Source organism: Carassius gibelio, chromosome B24, assembly GCF_023724105.1.
Source record: "Carassius gibelio isolate Cgi1373 ecotype wild population from Czech Republic chromosome B24, carGib1.2-hapl.c, whole genome shotgun sequence".
NCBI lineage: Eukaryota > Metazoa > Chordata > Actinopteri > Cypriniformes > Cyprinidae > Carassius > Carassius gibelio.
This window is the reverse complement of record NC_068419.1, coordinates 23,339,919-23,351,053: the sequence shown is the minus strand read 5'-3', so window position 1 is coordinate 23,351,053 and position 11,135 is coordinate 23,339,919.

Here is an 11,135-nt window from a genome sequence, read left to right as displayed (position 1 = left end):
GAGTCTCTTCCACCGGAGGCATTGCTGCATAGCCATGGTTCGCCATATCGGAAATGGTGGCGAAATCCGCAGCCGCAGCGTTAGTAATCCGTGTCAAGAACGGCTGTTTCCAGGACCTCGAAACCTCTTGGTGGAGGCACGGGAAAAAAGGTAAAGGCCTTCGGGGCTGTGCAGGTGTCCGACTGGTTAGAAAACGGTCGTTCACTTTAGAGAAAGGTTGGGCCTCGGCCTTCTCAACCTCCCAATCCAGTCCCAATTTACCCACCGCGCAAGAAACCATGTCCAACAGCTCGCTGTAGGAGGGGGAAACACGCCTCTCCTGTCCGCTAGGAGGGAGAGGGCTAGTGTCGGCAGCAAAGTCCTCATACCCCGAGGCCGCGGTGGATAAAACGTCATCATCATATCAATATATCGATGTTCCCTTATTCCCTGTGCCATGCGCAGTGCCCTTCGAACTGAACATGTTCGCTCCCTTCGGATTGGAATCTCACTTAAGATGGCGAAATACCCTGTGAAGTCCACTTCACAGTACACTTAGAATGGAACGCTCTGCCTTCGCATTATATCCTAATTCGACCACCTGGTGTTTCCAACTACCGCTCTGTCGCATAGCAACGGCGCGAGAGGACAATCCTGCCAGGAGAGGTGGAGACAGAACTTCTCGTTTTTGCTTTTGTTTTATGTCAAAGTGGAGAAGGTGATGTACCTCAGGCTTAGCCAAGACCGAGGCCAGGTAAGTTACACTGGTTTGCTGCGTCCTTTGTTTGATTACAACTTTAAATGCAGGTACTGACTTGGAGCTTACTTGAATAATGCAATGATACATATGAAAAACTACAAAATACACGAACACACACATATTAGTTAAAATGCTGACTGATGTCTTACAAGGTGCTATTTTATGTAGTTTATTGTCTTGACCAAGGTGATCATATGTAAACAGGTTTGCAACCCAGATTTTTTAAGGCAGTTAACCATGAAAATAAAACGGAATAAACTGATTATCATTTTTTTAGCATAGTACTTAATGTTCAGTGGCATCTGTGACAGCTGAACAGTGCTCTGTTTGACCGGTCAGAGTCCTGCAGGTGCAGTCTTTCTTATAGTTAGCAATAATGTATTAATATTCTCACAATAAATGTTGTTACTTTAATTTTTAAAACTGTAAGAAAGTACATTCGTTAAGTATACTCGTATAAAGTACTATTTTTTTTTTTTCACAGGACAGCAGCCCTACAAAAATATGGTCTTTTACAACATGATGCATTGTTGTAGATTAAACTACCCAACAGTTTTACTCTCAATAGCTTAAGTATATTAGAGTATGCAAGATAATACTTTTACTTAAAGGACAGTTCAGCATTTACTCACACTTAAGTTGTTCCAGATTTGCAATTTTTTTTGGGGGGGGTTAACTGTCCCTTTAGCAAATGTTTTAAATATGACAACTACTAGTTTTTCCCCAATATGGTATTAGTAGTTATTATAGTTTACTAAAGTATCTCAATATTTGGACTAATTACATTGTCATAGCTCTAAACAATTTCTCTTTTCCTTCTTTCTCTAAATCAGAGCAGACCCCTGTGCAGGATAGAGCTGAATGTGTCAGCAATGATGTGTCAAACTGATGTTGTTTTTCTGACGTTAAACCTAAGCTATGCAGTAAATGGTTGTAAAACGTACTTTCAGTTATGTGTAGAATAAATTTGTTTTAATGTGTAAAAAAATATATTTACAGGACAAAAAAATAGACACATAAAAGAATGTTTTGTGAAAAAAAAAAGCTGCGAAAAAAAAAAAGCTGCATTAAAATAAAATTACAATGTACAGGAGTACTTCTCTTTTATTTACACATGAATATGAAAAACAAAAATACAAAATGTATAGAAAGTACTCCGGTTTATTTATGAATAAATTACACACTAAAAAGAAAAATGTATAAAATTAATGTATTTAATTTTTAACTTGCATCACAAAAATAAACTAGAGAAATTAGGTTTTTCCATTGACAATATGACATTTAAAAAAAGATATTGAAAAACTGTAATATACCCATTTTTTCCTACTGTTATCTCTTGCCTAATGTAGAATGTATGTGTTAAGCATTATCTTAAGAAGAGAAAACTTGCGCTCTTCTCTCATTCTCTGTAGTTTGATGTCCTCTCTGAAAAGCTCCACTCGCTCCCTCTCCTGTCCCAGGACACTTAGCAAATAAACCATGCCTGTTAACAATAGAATAGTAATAAAACAAGAGAAAATGGAAACACCTATGAAAAATATAAAGACAGGTTTGTAATCTTAACAATAGAAAATATGACAAAGCAGGCCATGCATACAAAATACTGCAGTGCTTAAGTTTGCTTAAAACATTTTTAGACATATCTTGCATGACAGCATTTCAAAAACACAACAACGAGAAAGACCATTGTCTTGTATAGCGACTGTCTTATTGTTTGTGGGCTTTTAACACTTTCGCTAGGTATTTGAGTGAATGAATATACAATAACCTACTTACATATCAATGTGAAGTCCTCCACAGAACTCTCACCTGCCCCTGTCGCCATATGCATGCAAGTGATTCTGGGATATGGTAGGGTGCAAACATAGACAGTAAAAGAAATGGACACAGCGACCCCATTGGGACTCAATTGAGACAAGTGAAGCCCATTTTTAGCTATTTTTAGTACTTCCGTTTCTGACGCGCAGACTCAAACTAAGCTTGATGACGTCAGACAGATGTAAATCTTCTAGTAGCTGTGCGTGCAAACTGCCATCGTTAATCTTGCAGAGATGGCGATCTTGAGCGGGGAGTTCTTTGGCATGAGTGAGCAGGAGTAAGTATTCTGATTAATTATCTCCCTTGACTTTTTATACCTCCACGTCCCCCCCCGATAGCCTCATAGACAGAAAAAGATTGCCTGTGAGCTTCTCCTCCTGTCCATTCGGTAATTTCTCTACTGTGTGACAGAGAGTCGCTGTTTATGATGCAATCGTTAACCTATTTTTTTACAAAAACTGCTTCTACGGGAACATAAAGTAAGATACAAGGTAATGTCTTTATACATTTTCATGTTTCTTTAGAAATAATTAATGGACAAATGGAGTCTTTAAACGCCTCAGATGTAAAGTTATTCGCTGTCAAAGTGACGCCAAAATGAATGGCAGTCAATGGGATGCTAATGCAAGTGAAGTTCTGCTACAAGATGGCGGCACGCGGCCGACATCAGCTTCCGGTCGACTTCCGTAAGAAGCGCTGTTTCCGGGTCCAAGCCTCAACACGCTTCACTTGAGCCTCGACCTCAGCAGCCGTTTATGAGCACTGTTTATTCATATTAATCATTTAAGCTAAACACTTTCAAACATGCGGTATACACTACAGCCTCCGTGCTCAAAGCATCCCAAACACAAATAATTTTTATATATATTTTTTATATTTATATTTTCATTATCTGGCTATCTGGGACTTCGGTATGGTGTTAAAGGTTAAGATTATAACTTTTTATCCCTAGTATTCTATCACATTGTGAGTTTATATTAGCACCTTTTGTTGTTTTCTCTTGGTAACTGATAGAGCATTTGGACACAGAAGCACTGCTACGTGGGCGCATTTAAAGTCATTTTCGAAATTCGTCAGCCTTTGTTGCACCACGGTGATGCATTTGCACTTCAAATGCGCCCTTCGAAGTGTGCATTCTGACTTTGGGACAGCTTACATCGTGACACTGTGACCCAATCGCACTTCACATCCGCACTTCGGAGTCCACACACTTCAGTTTGGGACACCCTTCGTCGCGCCCCTGTGACACATTCGCACTTCAAATATGCACTTCAGAGTTCATGCACTTAGGTTTGGGACACAGCATATATCTATAACCTGTTATGGTTCTTAATCGCAACCATGTTACAACAAGATGACATAGTCCGTCTATCAAATCCGTCAAAAGTGTGCTCACTAAAAAATGTTGGGTTAAAAATAACCCAACAAGTAACCAAACTATGGGTTGGTATAGCACCTTCCATGATTAAAAATGTACGTACATGCAGTATTTTATTGTGTGGTGGTACTGCAGGTGTACAGTAAAAAATAATTACACAGCTTTTGAAAAAGATCAGTTATACTACATGATCTTCAGAATGTTTACTATGTTGGTAGGTTCAGGGGGTGATACAATAATCATTAATATGATGTGAATATGAATATAAAAGGTTTAAATATAATGTAGAAAATGTGTTGCAACAATTAATGTGAATTGAATTGTCAATGACATGTCCGGGTTGCTCAATAGCCCATATCCTTCGTTCTGCTCAATTATTTATATTTTTTTCCCCGATCCTGGTAAAATGTATATTTTTAGTGATGAGTAAAATTATTGTACATTTTTTGTTTTATATTGTGTGTGAATGTATAATTGGTTTATTTTCATTTAAAATAAGAAAATAAGACTTGGAGAGGAATTAATGTGTAAGGTACACATGCATGAGCGGTAGAGAGAGAGGGGTGCAGAGAGAGAGACATGAATGCAACGTAATACCCGCATCACGTTGTTAACAGATGCGTCCTTGCATAGAGAGTGCTATATGGATAACATTGACGAATCACTGACAATAACCCGGAAAAACGCGAAATGGTCATGTCATATGGATAGTTCACGTTTTAACACAAAGGTAGATTGTAAAGTGATGGGGGTTGAATCTCACAAAATTGTCAGGAGCTGATGTATCTAACACACACACACAGACAGACACACACACACTTAGAGAGACTCTAGAAGAGGGGAGAAAGAGAGGACCATGTTTTAGAGGTTTCAACTGTACAATATTAATCTAGTACTAAGAGTGAACTTTTATTATTAGATTTTTTATTTAAAACATATCATTATACAGCTTCTATATTGGTTGTTTTTATTTCCATTTAATTATTATGATTTTATTTTAAAACCTTTGTTATACAACTTCTTTATCGATTGTTTTGATTTCGATTTAAATTATTAGGATTTTATTTTAAAAATTGTATTATATAGCTTCTTTATTGATCTTTTTTATTTCCAATGAATTATTAGGATTTTAATTTAAAAATGTTTATTAAACAGTTTCTTTATTTATTGTTTTACTTCGATTTAATTATTGGGATTTTATTTTTTACTTTTATTATACAACTTCTTTATTGTTTGTTTTATCACCATTTAATTATTAGGGTTTTTTATTTTAAAACTTTATTTATTGTTTTATCTCCATATAATTATTAGGATTTTTATTTAAAACCTTTATTATACAACTTATTTACTGTTTGTTTTATTTCCATTTCATTCTTGGAATTTTTATTTAAAACCTTTTTTATATCACTGTGAAACGATTTATATACATTCAACAGATTATATTTGAGGGTAGGCACACTCCTATTATGACATGAAGTCACATTATCTTTGATCTTGATTCATTTTCATGCATGCTGTCTGTATTTTCACCGAGAAACCTTGCCAGGCACAATTTACAGTTGTACGGCTTTCTCGGCGCCAAAGTCAGCTTTTACATAATCTCGAATGCGATGCTGCTGCTGGGGAAACCCCGCCCCACATGTGACAGACCATAAAATCTTTTGCCTTAAGTTCACCGGTCACCGGATGGTCGCACACACACAGGATTTATCTTTCACCTAAAGGACACGTGTCGCCGGATGGTCACGTATCGGAGGTCCGGTGTCTATTTTTCAAACAGGTGACCGTCACACTTATCATTAGGATAATCCTTACAACGTGATATATTACGAAACAGATGACAAGTCACAGCTGCGGATTATTAATGGATGGTGTCATTTACTGCTGATGATGTGTAACCCTGATTTATTACAAACAAATGGCATAGCAACACCTGTGACCATTAAAAGGTCACAGGTCAAGGTCAGGTGGGGGAGGGGTCATGGTCAAAAGGTCAAGGACAAGTGGGGGAGGGGTCAAGGACAAAATGTCAAGGTGGTGTGGGGGAGGGGCCAAAGGTCAAGTATTATCTACTACTTGTGTGTAGGCTATATAGCTAGCTACTACTTGTTTGTAGGCTATATAGCTAGGCTATATACCTAGCTATATACCTCAACTTTTTTTTCAAATTTTGTTTATAAAAATATGCTTCTGGAAATGGATCTTTTCTATCCCTAATCAGGGTTATTATTTTGCATTTTAGGCTCATATTGACTACAAAGTATGTGCTTTCTGCAAATGTAAGTGTAATTGATTAGTTTATTACAGTAGCGTAGCCAGAAAAGAGACTCTGGGTGTGCATATGGAAATCTGGGTGTGCCCCATTTATTGTCAGATTACTGTGAAAAATTATGGGACAGTATTTTTGTCGCACTGCTTCTGTCCAACCATACTCCTAGTGGTAATTTGCAGGTCGTATCAAAATGTAGTTAATTGTTAAATGTAATAATTTTCTTCCAAATACGATAATTTTGAACTTCTGGTATGATACTTGGACATTTCCAATCTGGCAACACTGTTGATGTTGGGCCCGGGGAGGGAGAAACATCCTCATCAGGTTTAACGTTAGGCCTTGTGTCCGGCTGTTCATCAAGCCAAGCTTTTTTGCAAAAAAAAATTAAGAAAGGAGCTCTGCGACAAATTGCTAGCTAGAAATGTGCAATCAAAAAAATTCTGTTTATATCATAGACTCACAGTCAGCTGCTGTTTGCTGATTGATTAGCAATCCAAATGTCGGCAGATATATTTTAACAAAAATAATTAAAAACAGGGGCGTAGATTACGCGGGAGACACGGGGACGTGTCCCCCGCACTTTTAATATCATGGAAATTCGTCCCCTGCACTTTTTCGGTCAAGTTTTTCTCAGAGGTTTTCAAGAGCTGGTGTGAATAAATATAGATTTAAACTCAAAGAGACGGGATAGTCTGCATATGGTTTGATATTTAATTCGGACCCAGAATACAGCGAGATGGACATCACAGAGCGCAAACACTCCTGTAGTGTGTGTTTCATTCATACTCGAAGCCGGGGGGGCACTCTGCACAGAAAGTCATTTCAGGAAGATCCAAATATGGGCAAAAGCGTCCAGCTATCGCTTTATGAAAACAGTTTTGACACAGAAAAAAGCCCAGAAACTTTTGCAAACACGAAGACATTAAACATACGATTGCAATAATATAAGGTTTTTAAGTAATCTCCAGCAGGTGATAAATAAAGGCTGAACAATGCAGTACCAATTGACATAGCATTTATTACAGAATAGAAACTATTCTGCCTTATTATGTGATAAAAAAAAACATTGTTTGTAGCATATAAAAAAATCATTATTATTTGTTATTGTCCAGCAGTTATAGATTTCTAAGCCATTTAAAAGCTAGAAATTTGAGAAAAATTAAAGTTGCCTGTGTAGTATCCACTACCAGTCAAAAGTTTTTGAACAGTAAGCTTGTTAATATTTTTTAAATAAGTCTCTTCTGTTCACCAAGCCTGCATTTATTTGATCCAAAGTAAAGCAAAAATATTTGTACTAACCTATTTAAATTAACTGTTTTCTATTTGGATATATTTCAAAATATAATTTATTGAGATTTCAAAGCTGAATTTTTAGTATCATTACTCCAGTCACACGATCCTTCAGAAATAATTCTGATATTCTGATTTGCTTCTCAAAAACAAAAAAAAAAAAAAAAAAACACATTATGATAATGTTGAAACCAGCGGAGTAGATTTTTTTTTTTCAGGTTTCTTTGATCAATAGAAAGTTCAGAAGAACAGTATTTAATTTGAAATAGAAATCTTTTGAATTTGTTTTACTTTATCATCACTTTTTTCCAAAAAACAAAAATTATATATTGACTCTAAGCTTTTGAATGATATAGTGTATTATGTTGCAAAAGCTTTTTATTTCACATAAATGCTGATCTTTGGATCCTTATATTTATCAAAGAATACTGAAAAAAAAAAAACTGTTTAAAAAAAATGTGACACTGAAGACTGGAGTAAAAATGCAGAAAATACAACTTTGATCACACAAATAAATTACATTTGAAAATATATTCAAATAGGGAAAAAAAATTATTTTAAAAATAAATATATTTCACAATATTACTGTTTTTGCTGTACTTTGGATCAAATAAATGCAGGCTTCGTGAGCAGAAGAGACTTCTTTAAAAAAAAAATCTTACAGTTCAAAAACTGTTGATTGGTATAGGCTATATAGATTACAGAAATGCAGGGCCGTCGCCAGAACAAACCAAATGGGGGGGCATTTAATTTTCATGGGGGGGGGGGCACACTTTTTTTTAATGATCTGAGACAGACCATAATATAAACCCATATTAGGCTATAACTAAAATAGACCACAATAGTCTTGTTTTGTTCAATTATTCAAATAAAATACTTCACCGTTTGATCTCAACGTCTCTGTTTATTGTCTCTTAACATTTCCAAAACCGCCAAAAATTTATTCTGAGATCGCATGCAACGCGCAGCTCAGCTGCGCAAAGGAATTGCGTATAAACAATGCAATACTGTATGCTTAACTAAATGAATTGCATGATTTATATATACATATACTTACACACAAACTGCATATTGTAATTTGAATTAATAAAACTACTAACACAAAAATAACATATTGAAAGGTCTGCTGCTGGAGACTTGCCATTGGCTGTTGTATTTGAATAATTAATGAGGTAGGTCTTTGCAAGGTTTGGGTGCTGTTTTGGGATGTTTTAACAGTCATTTATGAATATAATTATATTTAAAATTATGTTCTGTGTAATAATGCGTTGAATAATGAATCTGAATCATTTCTGAAGGTGTTATGCATTTCTAGTGTTACCGTTGTAGTGATTACTGTTCCTGTGAGTAAAGTTCTGCTGAAACACCGTTATTAATACAATGATCTAAATTAATAACATTCAATATCAAACGTCTAACTGTGCGTTTACACCGGTACTTGCTGCGCTGCTCACGACGCTGCAGAAAGATTCGTGAGCGCACAAACGCTGTGACGTAGATCGAATGCTTATTATGTATTTAAAGTGCCCGCAAAGCAAACAGACTTGTTGATTTTATGCAGACTAACCACAGGGAGGTTAACGTTATAAATTAATCTCATTAAATGTTGTTGTGGACTAAATATTAAGATCCTTTACTTAAAATGTATAATCTCAGACACCTTGGTCCACGTATCACTTTTAATTATTTTTTTATCTCCCTGTACGCAAACAGGGACACATCATAGATTACTGCAAACGCGAAACAGCAATAATCAACCTGTCCTCTATTTTGCTTGGGAACTAATTTGATCGGAGCTGCGTCCTCTGGAATCCTCTCAAGCGGTTGACTTCTACGTTCCGATTGGTTGCTGCCCAACCGCGTCATAGCTCATTACCATAAAGTTGCCTTGATTTCAACTCTGCTCGACGCTCTCAAAGGCCAAGTCGCGCCGCGCCGCTTCTCGACGCTGGTTTACATTGAAAATGAATGACTTCCGGCCACTTTGACGCTCTCGACGCCGGCGGTGTGAATGCACAGTAATGCAAGTTTGGTTAATTGTTCTGTGCGTTACGTTTAGGGGGGCACAAAAAGTAATTTGGGGGGGGGACAGCCCCCCGATGCCCCCCCCTTGACGACGGGCCTGCAGAAATGTTATATATATATATATATATATATATATATATATATATATATATATATATAATTTCTGTCCCCCTCACTTCTGAAAAGATGGCTACGCCCCTGATTAAAAATGTAAATTATCTTTTAAGCATTATTGCACCATATATTGGTTTCTTATTTCTGTGCCCCTGAGAGTTTGATTTAGAATGTTCAGTGGCATCACAGAACTGCCAGATTCAAACAGCTTTCGCGCGTTGCCTGGCACTGAGCCAGAGACGGACGCGCTCAGCGCTTGTCATATATCACAATTAATATGCAGTGTTTTCAACCACATAATGTTTATTTTAGGTTTCATACATTTAAATATACATAATCACTAGTAAAACAATACCTTGGTAGTTTGTAAAATACACACTGATGTCTATGGAAGCAGCAAAAACTATCTAATCAAATGTAATTTGCCGATGTGTTTTATTAATATATCAGACAGACATAGCAGAACAATAAAGTTTACTCTATTCTTCGTCCAGTTCAACAGCCACTTACTTTCATGTATTTGGGGAGAAACTGGGGAATTCAAGTGCTGTACGTTAAATCCGGCTGACAGGACTCTGAACTGCAGCGCTCATCTCGTTATAGATCAAGATAATTTATAAAGGTTTTTAAACAAAGAATCGGAATATCAGATAGTTGACATGGTAAGCAAGCTTGTGTATATATTTTAATAATAAAAAAAGAAAAATTAAATAAAACGAATACCGATACACTGTTAGTGGCACGTGACAATCATGACGCGTCGGAATGGAAACAATAAAGGGTTCAGTTAAAATATTTGTAATTTATGCGTGAAAGGGTTGATTTAAAAAAATATATATTTTTTTCTAAGTTAACAACATTAGCCCAAGTTTAGTAAAGATTTTTTATTGAGACTAAAAAAAAATATTTCTGCATCTATTTTTAGATGCACACCCGTGGCTAAGCCACTTTTAAATCATTCATATCACAGACTTCGGAGTTGTGACGCGGAGTTTCAGGTATGATTATTAGGACTATATTGTGTGCAAAACAATCCCTCAACCTACATGTCTTTTTATACACTGCATAGCGACTTGCGAGATACACTGCATGGCGACTTGCAAGTTGCAACCAAGTAATAATCTCTCAGTGCCCTCTGCTGGTGAAAACAGTCGCAATTAAATGATAGCCAGCTGGCTAAATTGGTCGGGCTTTTCCAGTGTATTTGCGGGTTGTTTTGAACGTGCTGTAAAACGGAGACAGTTCCAAAACTGTGGACACCGCAAGGGTAACCTATCTGAATTTGAGTTTTATTCTCTGTAGTCCGATCATTTGCAAAAACTCATGGGTTCCTGTGCTGAAAATATTCAAGTTTTATTTGTATAGCGTTTTTATAATACAAATCCTTACAAAGCAACTTTACAGAAAATTATGTTTCTACAATATTTAGTAGTAGCATATAAGTGGTGACTGTCAGTTTGTGCAGGTATGACAGGATTTTTTGAAAAATTAATACAAGA